Here is a 19,667-nt window from a genome sequence, read left to right as displayed (position 1 = left end):
AAAAAATTCTTTTTTTTTTTGTTTTTTTGTTTTTAGGGGCAGAGGAACATTAGGAACATACAGAATACTTAAGAAATGCAGCCTGATTTAGCAAGCAATATAAGAATGTTTCTCCTTTTGAGAGCACTGTGGTATGGTAGAAAGAACATTGGCCAGTTTTCGAGAGCCACCCATGGGCTGTGTGTGGGCCACTGGGCATTGTAGCCTAGTGAATAGGAACATCTGGTGTCTGGGAATTTCCAGTGGACATTTCTTCTGTGTAAGATTGCCGAAAGACTGTGAATTCCTATTCCACTCTGCCATGTCCTACACAGCACCTGAGATGGGTGTGACCTGCCAAGATGCCAATCAACCTGCTGACTGAAATACATCATGAAGCAAGACTCTGCCCCTAACACCTTTAATGTACCCCCTTAAATAAACCACTGGAGCCGTCTTCTTTTGTCTAGCTCCAGCTCCTGTGTGGACTAAACTTATCAGGGGCTCTGCTTTCAAAAATATCTTTTTGACTCTTGTCTTTTGTTCTTCACTAATTATTCCAGACTTCAATTTCTCAGGTGGCTTACACCCTCCTCGGCAGGAAAAAGAACCCCCCAACAAGACACTGGCCGTCTCCCCTTAGCCATTAGTGTTCAAGACCTGGAGTCCAGTTCTCTCCTCTGATGATACAAAGGACATGACACTAGAAGAGCAGCTTTCAGAAGTAAGTTCCACACTTGGAATCTGGGCAAGGTCAACAGTCTTAACTGTATTGTGCTCCTCATAACTGACTTAGTATTGATGAGCACACCCTGTTGTCGCAAGCTTTTAGTCTTCAAATGTAGTCATGAGAAAATTATATGGCAGTAGCTAAACTTGACGGTTCAAAGACAAGAAGAACACTGTGGATAGATCTGCCATTTTGAAGTGGGATATAAATGTTTATCAAAGAGTCATAACTGGTCAGGAAGCCTGCTGAAGTACACAGTTTCCCAGGGATTCTGCTGCTCATATGAATGTGTGTGTATGTGTGTGTGTGTGTGTGTGTGTGTGTGTGTGTATTGGCAGGGGTCTGTGTGTCTGGCTTGACAGGAGCCCAGCAGGGATGGGAGAAGATAGGAAAGACATGTACTTGACCATCATGCCTTCAGACTCAGGAGTTCTTCCTTGGCCCAGAGCTGAGCGGCATCACTGAGACCTTGTAAGTCTTCTGCCTTCAATATCCATACTAATGCTAGGTCAAAATCCCACCTATCTGAGGGTACACTCATCTTTGCTTTAAGATAATAGAGATATCTTGATGCATACTTTGGTACAAAAATGGTGAATCACATCCACTGTTCTTTGAACACTCTTCCTCCAAAGACTGAATACTCTTAGGATGAACCCTGAGGATGGTTTCAGTACCCTTTTACACTCGCCATCCTATATTGGCCAGTTAGGGCTTCAGAATCAATGTGGTTCATTAAAGCTCACTCAATTCACTGAACATCCTATCTGAAGCATTGGATTTATAATATACCAAGGCTTTATCTCTCAAGCAGAATTCGTGCCTGGCTCCTTGACAAAGCTCCTTTTCAGAGAACTCAATCTGCAAATAACCTCCTGTAAACTCAATTCCCCCAGTGCTAGCATCCTGCTTAAGTTGTTATCACAAGTTTGAACCAAAGTGAGAGATCATTACCACTACCTGCTTTTAGAAATTTCCATAACCAAAACTTTCCTTAGGCTCATGAGACTCTTCATTTTAAGCATCTTTAGAGGAGAAAAAAAAAAAGTCCTACAGATTTCCTTATAAACCTGTTCTGGCACTGAGTTACCTTCACATCTAATCTACTCTTGGATTCCAGGAAGAACAGTTTGCCATTAGTGTTGATCAGTTATGTGCTTTTTTCATGCTGTTAGGAATGTTTCTATGGTCTCTTGTTCACGGGAGGCAGTGGTTGAGTCAATGACATTTGTAGGGGAGAGAATTCTGTTTCCCAGGAACCACGGGAGATGTGGTACCTAAAAGAGGGGCCATAATATTTGCTTTCAAGAATCTTTAAATTCCACTGGGGTGAAGTTCATGAATACACTGAAATCAAGAGCTGAACACCTCTGAGTACCTCTTAATCCTAATCTGGAAATAAAGGAATTTGAGAAGTCTTACAATGTGGCATCTGGTAGGGCAGGATGAACTAGAGTTCATCCAACCATTTCCTTTTGACTACTCTTAAGTGAACTGGTTATAGCTATGATGTAGGTGTTCATAAACCAAATTAAACAGCATTGGGTACACAGCTTATTCCATGTCCACTATAATGCAAACCCCAGGAGACAGAGCTTTTTTTCCTTTTGATTTACTGAGAATCCTAGCACCACCTATAACAGTGCCTGGCACAACAGGGGCATCCCAGAACTAGTTTCTGAAGGCAGAATTAGGATGGAGGTTTAGGATAGATTTTTGCTTTCTAAAGCTGGTTGATAGCTTGGTTCAATATCTTTTCTAACTAAAAAAAAAAAAAAAAAAAAGACAGCATAGTCTTTATTTCCTCATATAGTTCTGTAAATGAAAAAAGATCAAGGCAGCCTCATATATAACTGCTTTCCAAATAAGGCAATATGTCAATCAAAGATTTCACCTTTTATTACCCCTTTTTGTTTCCTATTTAAGAAGCATTTGTGTCTGCACATTAACTTATTTTGCCCCCTACCATGACTTCTTACCTGGGGTGATCAACTTTAACATGCAATCTTCTCAAATGCTTTTTGAAATTTTAGGTGAATATAATCCTAAGCATTTTTGTTTTGTTGTGTTTTCTCTTTTGTCTTCTGTAACAGTAATTCCTCTTAAAAAAAAATAAATCCAAAACAAACCCAACGAGTTCTTTCAAGCTGGGCCTGTCCTCACATATCCACAATGACTACCTCTTATCAGACTGTGTTCCTGCAAATCCTTTTGCAATTCCACAGCCCAAATAGCTATGAGTATTTTCTTAGCCAATCTGATACACACCCTCTTCTAATTCTAACAGTTTGGTAATAAAATGCATTGGCCTCAGCATTCAGTCCTGTCTAATTCTTGGCCTTTCCACCTTTCTTTGCAATTGGCTGGGAGGCTCATTAGCTGGAACCCAGCCCTGTTGTGTGAAGCCAGGGGCAAGATTTCTCTCTTGAATGGAGAGATGATCTTTGCCAGAATAACCAAGTTTTGCTTATTTCCAAAGGTAAGAATTTATAACCCTCTTTGGGCAGTAGTTAGATGAGGGTTTAGAAATTGGGAGGCGGCAGGACCTAGTGAGCTGCTGCCATTTGGAATGTATCAAGATCATCGTTGCTTCCCTTCCACTTTCTCTGTTTGTCCTCTCATCTCTCCCTCCTCCACATTCCCAGAGTCTACAATAATAATCCTCATCCTGGTTGAAGTTAAGTGGTATTTTGGAGTCAAGAAGATTTGGTTTTGAACTCTGACCTTGGATAGTATCCTTCAGCCTGTTTTCTTACCTGCCAAATAGAGGTGATAATATTTTCTTAAAAGTGCTGTTGAAAGGTTTACATGAGATAATGAATGTGAAGGGCTGGATTCTTAGGAGACACTAAATAAGGAATTGCTATTGCAGTATCCTCTCTTTACTCAAGTCCATATTCTACATGGATAATGACAGCATTTATTTATAAGTCCTTATTATGTGTGAGCTGCTGTTCTAACTGCTCTGCCTGTATTAACGAAATCCCAACTACTGTTGTTTACCATGATCATTCCCTACCTATTTTCACAATTTTTCTTAGACTTGCCTTTTCTCCATTATTTTCTTTTGAAAGAAAGAAGTCTCTCTCTAAACTTCTGGGGAGGTTTCTGCATTTGAAAACAAACAAACAACAACCAAAAGAACAAGAAAGTAAGCTTCACTTGCTCAGGTCAAGATCATTTTCCCAGGGCTCTCTTATCCAGGGCGCATGGCCACGTGTTACTGAGCTCTAGAGCAGTGGTTCTCAGCCACGGCTGCACTTGATGATCACCTGGGGAGATTTTCAAATTCTCTATACCCAGGCCATAAGCCCAGACTGGTTAAATCAGAATCTCTGAGGGTGGGATCAGATACTACCTCTCAAAATTTAATGTGCATTGAGAATCACCTGAAGATCTTGTCAAAAGATAGAAACTGACAAACCTCTAAAAGAGATAGATGCTGCAGTCTAAGCAGACCCTATTTACTTGCTGCTCAGCGGCCTCCTACAATCCAGCCACAGAATCTCTCTTGACTACATCATGTCCTCTGTCAGCCTGGAATAGAGTGATTGTGCTTGCATCTCAAATGGTAGATACGACCAGTGGAAGAAAAAGATGGCAGCCCAAACATGCAGTCAACCCAAATATTTTACTTAGGAAATTCATCCAGGACCCAGGTTTTGAGGATCAAGGATAGGCTACCACCAAATGCCTAGGGGCATCTTAAAATAGGAGCATTTTTCTGTCTAGGCTTATTTCTAAATCATGGGCCATTCTTTAAGAGGCCCTTAAAATAAGTCTGTGGGGGAGTAGTGAATTCTACTTTGGTGGCTGTCACTTTCCTGCAGCAATTTATCCCAAGATTGCCCTTCATCTGACCTCTTAACTGAATTCAACAATGAGTATTCAGTCCACTTTCTCTGTGGCTCTATATCTGATGTGGGTATTCATGGTGTTCTTGGACTTTATACATGGGCAAATATGTTTGCAAGAATCCTTGAGTCATTTAAATCCTGTGCTAGGAAACAAAACTAAATATCTCCTAGGAAAGTTCTGGAAGAATATGATCCCTACCACCACCACCACCACCACCACCACCACCTCAGCTTCTTTATTTATAATAATGAAGAGGCTAGATAGAGTCAGCTGGTCCCTGAGGGCTCTTCCACAAAAACTGTCTCTGTGTATATTGAATTGGGATCAAGATATCAGTCATCTCTCAGAAGCTTAGACAACCATGACTGAAAGAGTAATAATAATTTCCCAAATGTATATTGCCTGGTTCTCTTCTCTCTTAAATCAATCTCATCCTTAAAAATGACAAAGAGGTCTTCTAGATATAAAAATTCTTCTTCTATGGCACAGTTGCCAATAATCCAGGGAGTCCTCATGAATGGAGAATTCAAGTTGGAGACAGACTCTAATTCCAGTCCTCATTCTGCAATAGAGATATCCAAAGACAAAGAAAATTGCATTTTTATAAGTGAAATTATTTTTCTTTTTATTAGAACTTAGAGGTTACCAACAGTTCTAATTAGATAAAACTAAAAGAGGAACAAGCAATAATCTTAAGGAAAAAAAAATTCATGCTATATGTCAACCATACTACCTATTGGCCTCTCACTGATATAGTTTAAAGGTGGATGAAAACTAATTTCTTCCTCTCTCTGTTCTGTGTACCAAAAGAGCAGCTGTTGTGAGGAACATTTGCTTTTGGGTGAATCTAGACTGTTCTGAGGAGCTAAGATTTAAGTCCCCTCCTCGGACATTTCCATAGTACCTGGTTTGATTTCAGCTGTATGCATGTTTAATCTTGTTTAACATTAAACTCATCGAATGAATCTGGAAAAAGAGAGGAAATGCTGGGAACTCAACTCCTATTTATTTTGGAAGCAAAGGACCACTGCATTCCAATTTTCCTAATAGGGAGGCTCATCTATATAGTGTTGTAACATTGTAGTTGTGAGTGCAGAGAAGGAAGAAGAGGTCTTTCTGTCAGTCTAGCCCCTGGATCGAATCCTGATTCAGCCTCCAGTCCTTGCACAGGCTGAGCTGTGTGATAACAGCAGCCACTTTGGTTCCTTTTAGAAGACACACAATAGGGACTTAATAAGGGCCTATTGACTTGCTTTTGAAGCCTTTATTATGTAAGAGCAGCCGCTTTCTAAAACAAACCCTTTATGTTAGCAAACAATAAGTATAGCATTTTTCTGACACCTTAATTTTTACTGGTCTTTCCACTATCTCAGAACCTACCCTTTCATACCCCATTCCTTCATGGTAAACAACATCGTTGAAATGAACAATATTGATTTGCCACTCAGCTACTGTGACTTGCTTTACTTCTAACTTTTGCTTCTACTTTCAGAGGTCAAATTCAGAGTCAATGATTAGGAAATTTTATGCCTGTAAACCTCAAACAAAAAAATAATAGATTTTATTCTGCTTATATGTTGGAGGGGGATTGTTCAAGCTTTTTATGTTCGGTTATCTTTTTCTCAAAATGAAAATAATAAAATATTGTAACATGTGGTATTGGTAAAGTATGTGTGTGTGGTGTGTATCTATAGATATATATATGCTAACATCACTATGGAATTCATACTCTGGTGAAAAATTTGAAAGGATTATTGAGAGACCCTAATTCATTCCATGTATCCAGTTAAATTGCGTTATGACAGAATAGAAAGAAAAAGCCATCTAAAATGTATATGAATTGTCTGGAGAAAGGATAAAAACCAACCTTCCAAATCCTTATGGTCAGAAAAGTCATTATATCTCAGCCCTACCTGCAACTGAAGTCCTTTCCTATGAGCTGGGTCTTCTGGGGGAGGGGTGGTTATGATTGACTGTCCCAACCCCCTCCAGTTTGTAATTAGGCCCTTTCACAAAAGCCTTTCTCTTTTCCGTTCAATTACAACCCATTCCCATGTTCCTTCCAGGTATGGCTCATTTCCAAAATCTTTCCTCACTTTTGCTATCTACTTCCCTGCCCCAATCTAGTTGGCTCTCTCTGCCCCACGTCCTCTGTGGATCCCAGATATGGAACCCAGTAAGCAAATAAATTGACTGACGAAGAGGACTCCTTGGTAACTCTCAGAGCCCTCAAAATTGGCTGTTGGGCAGGAGGGAAGGAAATAAAATTATCTTAGGAGACTTTTTCATTGTTTCTTATTGAAAACTATTGAAATAAATATTGAAAAATAGAACTAAAATGTAAAATTCATAGTTATCTGAAATACTGATTTTGCATGAACATGCACATGCATGTACCAACAGTGTGAAAGGAATTGAAACATTTGACCCATAGAAAACCAAAAGAAGAAGAAAAGAAAATCTCTCACACAGATCAGCGGCAGCCTTTCCCTTGCACCCCAACCCATCACCAATTCAAACATTTTAATTTGCTTCTGCCACCCCACTCCCATCCATGTGAATGTTGTGTTTATTTGAATGTGCAAATAACAATAGTTCTCTTTCTCTTTTTATTGTCTATGCCAAAGACAACAAATGCAAATGGTGAGGTATGATTAGGATTAGGGGAGCCCACATAAGGGCTAGCATAGCATTCAGGTTAACTGCCAATGGGGATAGTCCCCAAACAACCACAGAGAGGCAAGCTCCTTCCAACAGCTGTGCAGGCCATAAATAAAGCTTTCCTGACTTGAATGCATGTAAAGTCTCAACCATAAATGTTACATTAACATCTTTTTGCATAACCCATGAGAGACAAGTTGTTCGTCTAAGACCTTTGTCCTTTTGTGGCTAATACCTAAGAAGCATGGAACCAGACTTTGACTGAAAAGTTTTGAAAGCCCTTAGAATTGAGCAATTTCTTGGAATATTGGGGTAACAGCAAAAGAAGAAGGTGGGTGGAGGGCCCGGTGGTTAGGCAAAAGGCCAAGAGAGAAGTTTCCCAGAGACTGTTGGATCTCTTCTCCACTCTGCTGGAAATTTCATCTCTTTGTTAAACTTGTCCATGATATTAGCTGTTATTCTTCCCAAGTAAAGTTTTAAAAGCTTACAGACAGGGCATTGTAAAATTTACAGAGAGCCCATTGCTTTAAAGCTGAGATCTGTGTGGCTTTTTCTTATACAAATTAAAGCACAAATAAATAGGTAGGAAAAGCAAAGTTGGCTCTTTGGCCAGAAGTTTGTCTTACACTCATGAAGATACAGACAGGTATATCTATCACTTTAATTTAAAAATGAAAATACTTTTAGAAAACTGGCAGACATTCAGACCTGGCCCAATGGATTTGAAAGAACTGTGATTTCTCCTGCAGTCAGTCAGCTGGCTCTGGGGGAGTTGTTGCTGGCAGGCCCACTCACAAGGATTTGCAGTGGAGTCACCTGTGGACCATCACTCTTGATACTGAAAGAAGAAAGTGGTGAAGTTGATAAGAGGATTAAAAATAATCACACACATATATACTGAGTCTCTGCAAGTAACATGTTACATTGTCCTAGTCATCTTTATAAGACAGGTACTATTCTAGACTGGATAGTGTATTTGTTTTCTATTGCTGCAAGTTACTACAAATTTGGCAACCTCAAACAACGCAAATTTATTATGGTTCTGCAGGAGTCTGACACCAGTTTCATTAAGCTAAATGAAAGCTTCAGAAGAACTGTACTCCCTTCTGGAGGCTATAAGGCAGACTCGCCTTTCCCAGCTCCTAGAGGTCTCTCACAATCCTTAGTTTGTGGCCCCTGCCTCTATCTTCAAAGCCAGCAAAAGTTTGAGTTTTTTCTCACACCACATGACTCTGACTTTTTCTACCTTTCTCTTCCATTTGTAAGGACCTTGATAATTACACTGTGCCCCATTGATAGGGTTATCACCCATCTCAAGACCCGTGATAAGCAACCTTAAGCATCTATAACCCTACTTTCTGTTTGCCTTGCAACAGCACATATTCAGTTTGCATGGGTTAGGATATAGATATCTCTGGGGAGTAGGGGCACTATACTTCCTTTACAAATAGAAAAGCTGAGAAGCAGAAGAACAGAGGGGAAGACCAAACTTACAACCATACAACCCTGTAGTATCAGGGATAAGACTAGCTTTGAGCCAAAGCCTGATCTGAAAATCAGAAGAGATGCATAGGGAAAAGGAGACCAGAGACTAAAAGTAAAGGAAGCTGGATGTGGTGGCACACATTTCTAATACTAGAGGCTGGAGAGGCAGAGACAGGAGGAGGTCAGCCTCAGCAACTTAGAGAAGTCCTTAGTAATTAGTGAGGCCTTGTCTCAAATAAATAAGTAAATAAGGGCTGGGGAGGTAACTCAGTAGCAAAGCATCTCTGGACTCAATTCTCCATACCAAAAAAGAAGGAGGAGGAGGAGGAGGAGGAGGAGGAAGAAGAAAAGTGAGGGAAAGTTTCCCTACTATAGAGGCAATTGACATTTTGTAATAAATGCACCATTGGTTATGAGTGGATCAAAAGTGGAGGAATGTGTGATTTGACAATTTGCCTTTGTTAACTATTTCCTGCATTCCCCAATTTAACCTGCAAATAGTTGGCATAAATCATAGTTCACCAAATTACTTTGGCCTCACTCATAATACTGGTCCTTTGGGTATCATAAAACACACCAGGACATTGAGACTGACCCCATAATAGACCACACACAGTCACAGAAAACCCACCACGAAGGTGTTCATGTGCATACAAACATACACTATACCAAAACCCTCACTAGGCCAAGATGCAAACTGAGTAAGTAGATGTGTTCCATATAATCCTAGTGGAGAGGAGATGAAAGAATAGATGGAAAGTACAGAGAGGCAAGTCAAGATTAACATCAAATCACCAGATTAGACAACTGAGCTTCAGGATGACCAAGTGACCCAATCAGAGTCACACAGCTGATTTTGGCAGAGTTGCATCTAGCAGGGAGTGTAGGCTCTAAAGTCCAATCGGCAGACAAAAGCCACATGAAATTTATGCCAACACCCCCTTAGGATAGCTCCATGCTGGACACTGACACACACTTTCTTGGAAAATCCAGCACAAACAGCGTTTGCTTTATTACTGGAATAGATGACTCTTTCTTTAGTACATTTCAGGGGTCAGGTTAAAGGAAAAATATGTGTATTTAACTGTGAAACCCCCATTTGGACTAGAAAGATGCTCAGTCTGTCAGAGGCACTTGGGAAATGAAATTAAAGCAAGATGGGTGGATACACATCCCCCTCACCCTCACATTAGCACTGCAACCATTCCAGAGCAGGAAACTTCATTCTGAGAGAAGATTTTCAGTTATTCTGTGATACAGTGGACAGAACCCTCAGGATCAGGGAAAACATAACCATTTGCCTTTTTCAGACTTGCTGCTGTGGGTTATAATAAACTGAGCAAGTAAAATCACTTTCTCACTTGGCCTTAGGGGCCTTCACTGAACAATAGGTCTCTTGGGAATCATCAGGTCTGGCTTGTCAGGAAGGTGAGTCAGACTAGGAAGCAGGATGTCTTTGAGCATATGCACAAGATTCTCTGGTGATGTCCAAGTCTTCTCCTTCCTCTTATCTTTATCAGATTATTGGACAAAGGTGTGGTTTTCAAAAAGATCCCAAACCTTGAGTTGTGGTGGAAACTCTTTTGCATGCAAATGAAATTGTTAGGTCCAGTGTTGACATTCAAGTTCTTATTTAATCCCATTCTAAACAATGTGTAATCATTATGAGGGTCTAAACATTTGGGCACTTACTGTGGAAGGATTAACAGTTTGTGTTTCTCTAGCTTCTAATTCACTTACCTCCAGTTGACAGTGAAGATCTAATTCATCCTAATAGCAGAGCTAACTGCTTTATCCCAGAAGAGAACTTATGGACTTCTAAGTCAAAGAAGACCCTCCCTCTAGGAACTAATGACATACCAAAAGCTGCATCAATAGTAAAGATAGGCAGGGAATAACCATGGAGGGCCAGCAAAAATGGAATTTAATAGGATTGCAAGTGGGATTTTAATGGGATCCTATTGGAAATCAAGGGTCATGGTGTCACTGATTCTAAGGGTCTCACATCAGCCCAAACAGGTTCCAAATGGAGCAGAGTCCCCAGACAAATGGAGAGATTGTTCTCTGTAAGGAGCAGAGATAAGCTGGCAACCCAGCAGCTGGGGTGGGTGAGTTCATTCTATGCTTGGGCCTCCCATTATGATTCAGTTGCTCTGCATGATGGTTTCCTGCCTGCAAATGGCATGAGTGCATGGGGAAAGCTGCCTCCTTCTCCATAAAGGATGATGGGAGGATGGCCCTTCACCAGACCAGGAGGTAACGGGACTCAGAATCTTAGGGAGTCTACCTAGCCCTGACTGACATGATAAATTATGGCCACCTCCGCTAAAAGTTGGGCAATCCTAATGGAAAATAGGAAATGATGAGGGTTCCATTAAACATTTTTAAAGTGAACTTCTATATGACCCAACAAATTCTACTTCTGGGTGTATAGTCCAGGACTTGCAAGTAGGATCTCAAAAACCTCTCTGTGCTCCCATGCTCATAGCAGCATCATTCACAAAAGCTAAGAGTTGGAAGTAACTCCAATGACCATCAACAGATGATAAATGTGGAGCATACACACAATGGAATATTATTCAGCTTTTAAAAGGAAGGGATTTCTGATAAGCTACCACCTGAATGAGTCTTGAAAACCTACTAAGTGAAATAAAACAGTCACAGAAAGATAAATTCTGTATGAGTTAACTTATTCAGGACACCTCACGTAGTCCAATTAAAAGAAAAAGTGGAATGGTGATTATGAGCAGCAGGAGAAGTAGTGGGAGCTGTTGTTTGATGGATGGAGTTCCAGTTGAAAAGAATCTGGAGATCGGTTGTAAAGCAACTTCAAATGTATGTAACACTATTGAACGATACACACACGTGGATAAGATGGCAAATTTTATGTTTTTGTTTTTCACCAAAATTAAAAATAACCTTACAAAAATTAACTTTTAAAAAGCTGGGAAACATAACAGTGAAAAAAACAAACAACAACAAACCCTGGTTTTCACAACTTTATGAGATCAACTTTCCTTTCATTTTTCGGATAGAGATGACTTGGGGAATATGGGTGCATAAAGATTCTTTGGAGTGCTTGCTCTGGAAGGTGGTAAGCCTACTTAGGTTACTCTGGAAGCCAGCCAGCATCTAAGAATCACAGTAGTTTAGCTACGAATGCTGCATGCCTGGGCAGGGTGGGAAGGAGGGAGGATGAATGAATGAGTAAGTAAATAAAAGGTGATTCAAAATTTTCTGGCCCATTTCCAGGATCAAGGCTGAGGAACCACAGTAAAGGACCCACTCGGAGTCGTACTCCACACCTACACACCTCTCTGTTGCTGTTGGGAGCTGTCTAGGATGCCTGGGAAACCTGACATGTGAATGAATGGACACAATGGATATATGGCCAACCTTCCTCCCTCCCTCCCTCCCTCCCTACCTTCCTTTTCTTCTCCTCCTCCTTCTTTTTTAATACTGGGGATTGAGCCTAAGGGCACTTTACCACTGAGCTACATCCCCAGCCCATTGTATTTAATTTTATTTTGAGAAGGGGTCTCACTAAGTTGCTGAGGTTGTCCTTGAACTTGAGATCCTCCTGCCTCAGCCTCCCAAATCACTAGGATTACAGGTATGCACCACTGTGCCTGACATGGACCACTCTTTCTATTTAGCTTTGAAAGTATAGGTAGCTCCAGCTTCATTGCCCCTAGGGCACCTGTCCTGCCCCTCTCAGGCTGTGTTAGACTCTACTGTGTGTACTTATATTGTTCTATGCATGCTCATATCTCAGTGTTTCTCATGCTGTGTTGTAATTACTTGGTATGACTCTTACCTCCACCTCAACCCGACGGGGTTGTGAATTCCTTGAGAGCAAAGAGATTTTGACTACAGAAACAATGCCTAGAATATGACTGATGGTGACATCAGGACAAGAATGGACTTTTTGGACAACTACCCATGTGTATGAAGATCATATTCTGGTGTTGTCATCATGCTCAGAACTTCTTGGAGTTCTACCTTCAGCTTCCATGAATTGCCTCATTTCAACAATCGCCCATCCTTTCCCTAAATCTCTGTGTGTGTGGTTTCTGTTTCTTTTGGTTATACGTGTCCTTGTTAGTCATGTGTGGGTGTCCACGCCTCCATTATCTTCTGAACTTCTCAAGAACAAAGCATCCAATACAGTGTTTGCATCTTCCCAGAGCACTTTACATTGAGACACCGGGTTCATGAGCCATTGCTGTTGGAGGAATGTTGGCATGTTGAACTACAGTGACACCTCCACCTGCCTGTCCTGCCAGGACCTCAAACAGCATCTCATCATCTTTTCTCCATCAATTAGCTCACTTTTTTTGAATTTTTTTGAGGGGTGGTTGTTTGTTTGTTTGTTTGTTTTTGAGAAAATAGCATTATGTTGTAGTCAAAAAAACTTGGCTTGGGGATGGGGTTGTGGCTCAGTGGTAGGGTGCTTGCCTCACATGCATAGGGCACTGGGTTTGATCCTCAGAATCACATAAATAAATAAAATAAGGGTATCATGTCCATCTACAACTAAAATTTTAAATAAATAAATAAGCTTCTGGCTTTTGAGGAACTCATGAACTGGTGGACAAGAGATGTTCCCAGTTATTAAAGTAGAGCATGAGAAATGCTAAGATATGAGTAGATGCAGAACAGTATAGGAGGAGTATAGCAGCCTGGGAAGGGCTTTAGAGAGGAAAAAACTGGAGTTGTACTTTTAAAGCAAAATAGAAATCGTCTCCCATTTCTTAAGACATAAAGTCTTACTGTGATTTGTGACTCGGACTTTTTTCATGCTTACTGTATCTTGTGCTTACCTAAAATTTAGGCATTGATTTCTTTTGATTATTTTCACAAAATATTCCAAGTGACCCTTTCCTTCTCACCCCCGTTATCATTTCTTCATAGCAACTGACACCCAAACTAGGGGATTTGTACGCCAATTTCCACCTGCTGGTATATAGAGTAGAATTCTGCTGCCTTGTCTGAAATCTACAGAATGTTTTAATCTCTTAGTGATATATGTCATGGGTCTAGGAGAGAGGAGTTGTGGTCCAAATGTTGAGATTCTGCCATCTCTGACCAAGAATAATGCAACAATCTTTTTCCCCCCTTATTCCTCTTTCAATATACCCTATACAGTGATCCAAAGTTGACACTTGATATGGCATTATGACTTTTTGCCTCCTAGAAAAATAAATGACACCCCATTGCATCCCAGTCTGTCAAGTCTCAGCTTTCTCACTCCTCACAGCAGGAGTCCCTGACGCCTTTCACCTCTGGCTCATTCATGCCTGGGAACTGAGCTGGTCTAGATTAAGACTGGGAGTCTATCAGTTGCCCCAACCCCTCCAGATGTGGGGCCTGGAGTTTATCTTGTCTGCCCACAGACTTGGCATTTGCTCTGCTACCAATAATCCCTGAGTGCCAACTAATCCTCCAGATCATACCACTTTCTATTTTTTTTTCCATTTCTCTCTCCCAATATACTCAGGCATACTGACCTCTGGCTGGGTCTTAGCTTCTGCCACAGGTCACCTATCCACTCTTACATTTGTACTTTGAACGTACCTGGCTTATTTGGGCTCCTAGAAATTTAAGACTTGACAGTTCCCTTATCCTTGGCCCAAGCTGGGTTCTGGCCGTAGATGAATGATTTGACAAGGAAAACATTGAGGCTTATAGAAATCTATCAGAGGGCTGCATCCATCAAACTAATCTTTTCCCTAATATTAGCACAACCTACTTCTTGCATAAGGCTGGCACATGCTCTGGACAGGTGTGTGGGACCAGCCTACAGAAGCCAACCATTTCCCTATTCCTCTGGCTCAGATTCCATTCTTTTCCCAACAGACCCAGCATATTCCGTTCTTGAGCTAAGTAATAACAAAGGTATCACTGAGCACTTGCTATGTGCCAGGAGCTTGAATAAGTACTCTGTACAACTCACCTCGTTGTATCTTCACAAGGACCCTAGGGAACATGTACATTACCATGCCCATTTTACACAGGAGGAAATCAACACTTGGAGAGGTTAAACAACTAGCTTTGCATTCACCCATACAGTAAAAAATCTGGAATTTTAACTTACATTACCTGAATCTAGAGTTTATGTTTTTAATCACTATTCTAGAGATTAAGAGCCTATTAATAGCCCATGGTAAAATAATTCTATTTGGTCACTAGAGATTTTTTTTTAATGATGGCCAACAGAAAACTCAGAAGATATCACATAAAAATTTAGATTTATGATTTATCCTTACAAAATAGAAAGGGCCAGCAGTATAATTGCCACATCCTATAAGGAAAAAAATCAAACAAGTGAATGTCTTTTCTTTCCATGGGGCATGAGCCCTACAGTTTGCCTCTGTATTCACTATCCCTCTCTGTACTAGTTCTCAATGTTACCATCGATCCAAGTCATTGCAGATTGCTGGGTCCTAGCCCAGAGTTTCTTATTCAGTAGATCTGGGTAGGGCCTGAGAATTCACCTTATTACAGTCCAAGTGTCAGGTGCCATTTCTTAGGATATTAGTGCTGTCACTATTTTTACATTCAGTTCACCCTTCTACCCACCCTTTTCTTTTCCATTCATACTGCCTATAGACATTTGAGTTTGCAACTCAGCTGCTATGTTATACTAGCATGGAGGAATTCAGGGCTCTTCTATATCTTCCTAAATTTCTGTTAATCTCTGACAAGAGTCTTAAATCCTGACTTCTTCTTTCAACTAAAAAAATAATGTAACTTCTTTATTCAATTTCACAAAGGCAGTAGGAGACTTAAAAAAAACAAAAGTAGGTATGTTGCAATAGCTTCTTCCCTGGAACTGGAAGGGGCCAACAGAAAAGAGGCATGTCCTAAACAAAAAAGGTAAGAGGTTCTGCTAGCATAATCCTCTGGTGGCTTTAAACGCCATAAAATTCACTTGAAACTCCTTCACCATTCTGTTCTTCTGGTGTCACCTATTGTGTAGTCCCAGCAAGCTGTCTTCTCTGGTTAAAGAAATTCTCTAATTATTTCAGGAGAAATGTATTTGACAACTGTCTAGGAAACATAATACATCAATTAAAAAAATGTTCATTAGGTTTTGCTCCACTTGAGATTCCCTGTTACAGTCTTTAGGGCCAGTCTACTGGCCTTATGTCAAAATGCTCTTCTTAATTAGCCTAGGTAGAAATTACATTATTTTTTCAATTTTTCTTCTCTTAAAACTTAAATTATAGCCATTTCCATTACACTCATCCCATGCTTTCTTGAAAAATAAAATCATTACCTGTTCTCATGTCTCCCCTAAAAAATTATGATCTCTATCTCTCTCTCTCTCTCTCTCTCTCTCTCTCTCTCTCTCTCTCTCTCTCTCTCTTTCTCTGTCTCTCATAAGATGAGATCTAAACAACTTTGCAGCCTTCAAGCTCAGTATTATGCTTTGGTTTTAGGTAACACCTGGGCCAGTCTTAATTTTAAATGAATGGCAGGACTGGAGCGCAAAGTCATAGAAAGGCAAAGAGCAAAGAAGAGGTTAAGAGACTTGGGACCACCTGAGTTCTCTGTGATGGAGTGCCTGTTATATGTCCAATATTAACTCGGGTGCTACTCAAAATAGGAGCAGAAACTAATGAACTTGCTGCTTGCAAGAATAACAGCCATTTATAATGTGAGTGCTGAACTACCTGGTGGTAATTATAAGAGAAGTAAATACACAATAAGAAAGGATCTGCACGTGGTGGTACACAACTGTAATCCCAGCAGTTAGGAGGCTGAGGCAGGAACATCACAAGTTCAAAGTCAGCCTCAGCAACTTAGTGGGGCCCTGTTTCAAAATGAAAAATAAAAAGGGCCTGGAGATACAGCTAAGTAGTGAGTGCTCCTGAGTTCAATCTCTGGTACCAAAACAAACAAACAAAACAAAACATCACATCAGAGTAGGTTGAAATAAGCAGAGAAAACTGTGTAGAACTGCTGAGATATATCATGCATATCTGAACCAGATGTTTGAGTAGTGTAGTGTTCCAATTTTCTGCTGCCAAGGTCATGATGATACACCCTTTTCTTATCTTCTATTTTGTATTTAATTTAATTTTTTGTCATTTATTGGTAGTTCCACTAGGGCCCAGCATATAGCCAGTTTTAAGGGTATTATAAATTTATTGACAAGTGTGTTCATTCTTCAATTAATTAGTTGATTGGGAAAATATACAAATTTGTTTTTTGAATCTACCATATATCTTTACTGATACTTTAAATTACTAGTTATTTTATTACAAGAGTTGAGGATTTGCCATTTCTACATTTAGATGTATCAGATTTCCATGTATATTACACATCATTACATGTAATATATACATATTACATGTATGTCATTAGATACAAATTTATTTCTTCTAATACTCCTTTCTTTAAAGTCTACTTTATCTGATATAATTAAAACTACTGAATTATTTGTTTTATATTTAAATGGTTTATCTTTTCATCTTTATTTCCTTTCAAACTTTCTCTGTCCTTATACATAAAAGTGTCTTGTAAGCAAAATTTAATTGTACATTTATCCATAATTATTGCCAATTTACTGGAATGTTTAGCCATTCAATTCAACATATAATTTTGTTAAAAATGATGATTATACCCCTTTCCTATTTTCCTGTATATTGTTCCTTTTAAGTCAATCATTTTATCCTTCCATTCTGTCCTCTGTTCTTTCATAATTCCTTACTCTTTTAACTTCTTGTTTTAATTATTACCCTAGAGATTATAACAAGTTTTCTTGAATCATTTCAGGGTGATATAAACTAGAACACTGACTACTTCCTGAACAATGTAAAGATCTTCCAACACCCTAGCCCTGTTTATTCCCTTTCTGCCTGTTGTGCTCTTTTCTTTGCCAAGCTACTATTGTTATTTTACACAGATACTATCCACTGAGATTCAGCTAGGTTTTTACCTGTCAGAATACTCTTCAGTCCTACTTATAGTACTATTCTTCCATGTGGAATCATTTCTTTCTTCCAAGAGAACCCCTTTTGGTAAATCTTTTGATGTAGCTGGACTGGTGGTTAATCCTCTTGGTTTTTTGGTCTTAAATGTCCTTGTATCATCTCAACTTTTGTAGAACATTTTTGTTAGGTACGGAACTTGAGATTATTAGCTGTTTCTTTTAATACTTTAAAAACCATATTGTTATATTCCATTTTATGTTGTGCCTTTGAAGTTAATAGCATCTTTTCCCTTTATTTCCTCTGGCTTCTTTAAAGGGTCTGTCTGTATCTGTGTGTGTGAGTGTGTGTGTGTCTCTCTCTGTCCCCGTTTCTCCCTTCCTCTCTCGTGTTTTATTACAATGGGCCTTCCAGTAGTTTTCTTTGTATATTCTTTGCATGGGAACCATAGGACTTCTTAAATATGTGATTGGATATTTCTTTAAATCTTGGAAAAATTTTGGTAACTATCTCCTAAAATATTCCTTCTACCTCATCCTCTCATTTCTCTCCAAAATTTTAATCACACTTTTGCTATACCCTTTTATTGTGTCCCATACATCTCTTTTTCTTTTTTCTGTATTAATTGATATGTTTTCTGTATTAATTGTTATGTTTTCTACTGAAGTTTCTTCTAGTTCACCAGTATTCTCTTTGGCTATGTTAATACCCATTCATTGAATTTTAAATTTGATTATCATCTTTCTTGGTCTTTTAACTTTATAGACTGGTGAAATTCTCCATCATTTCATATTCATTTTTGAATGTATTAAATCTTGCTTGTCTTAAAGTCTATGTCTTCAAAAGCTTCCAGGCATATATATCTAATATATCTAATGTATATTTTGTCTTTTATCATTGTATTTTAATTGTTCCTTTTTTTCTGGCGTGGCTAATTATTTTTTTTTTTACTAGTATGCCTATTTCATTGCATTCTGAAAATTACATACAAAAAATTGCAGAGGGTATGAATGGCATTAACTTCCCACAGAGGGAATTTATTTACAGAGAGAATTCCCACAGAGAGAATTTATCTTAGGCAGAGATAGTCCAGAAAATCACACCAATCCAGTCAAGGTCCTTCTTTGGACTTTTTGAAGTCTAGCTAATTTAGTCTGTTTTACTCTTTGACATAGTCCCTTAAGGATCTGGGTTGAAAGTGTATGGTATTTTCTGGAACCACTCCTCCCTGGCAGCCTCTGAACAAGCTTTCATCTCCCCATGCGCTGTGAGACTGTCAAAATTTCTGCTTAGCTTTTTAGCCTCATAGAAGCTGCCTTCTGCTGAGCTTGCCAGCTCTTGCCCTGAAGATGTACGAATAATCAGTTTGGTAACCAGCAAGTGTTTCAATGGGGACAGTGAGTGAAAAACGTCAGATTTGCTTCTCTGGGCCTTTTTCTGGGGTCTTGGCACATGCCCTTGTTTCCTCTGGATTCTAACTTTTTCTTTCTCCATCCCAGTGAGACTGAAGCAATCACTATGCTATAGTATTTGCTCTTCAGCAAATATTCTGAGAGGAAAAGATGCTTCAGTGAGTGAAGAAGTTGTGTCAATGCATTTCCCTTTATTTCTAGTTGGGTCTTTGAAGTCCTAGATGCTTTGGTTGCTCTCTGATTCCTTCAAAAAACTGCACTTTCTGGTACTAAACTTTATCTCATTATTATATATTTTCAAGGCAAAGTTAATCGGATACAGGCTATTTTATCATAGATAGAAGTGAAAGTCTCCTGTCTGTAACATTTTAATACATTTATTGTGAGGTAAAAAGAAATTATAATTATTATCTGACAAGCCTGACTGGATCAAAAGGTTGGTACAGGGGCAGTGGGGGAGTGTGGCCTTTAAAGATGACATGTGCCAATATATATCGATGATATTGAGCCACGGTCCTTCAACATAATCTTTTTGCCTTGATGCAGATGAATGAGACCATTCATCAACTGAAGCTCTTTTGATAATAAAACCCTTTCAATACC

The sequence above is a fragment of the Urocitellus parryii genome, chromosome 1 (genome assembly GCF_045843805.1).
Source record: "Urocitellus parryii isolate mUroPar1 chromosome 1, mUroPar1.hap1, whole genome shotgun sequence".
Lineage (NCBI taxonomy): Eukaryota > Metazoa > Chordata > Mammalia > Rodentia > Sciuridae > Urocitellus > Urocitellus parryii.
This window is presented reverse-complemented; position numbering follows the sequence as displayed.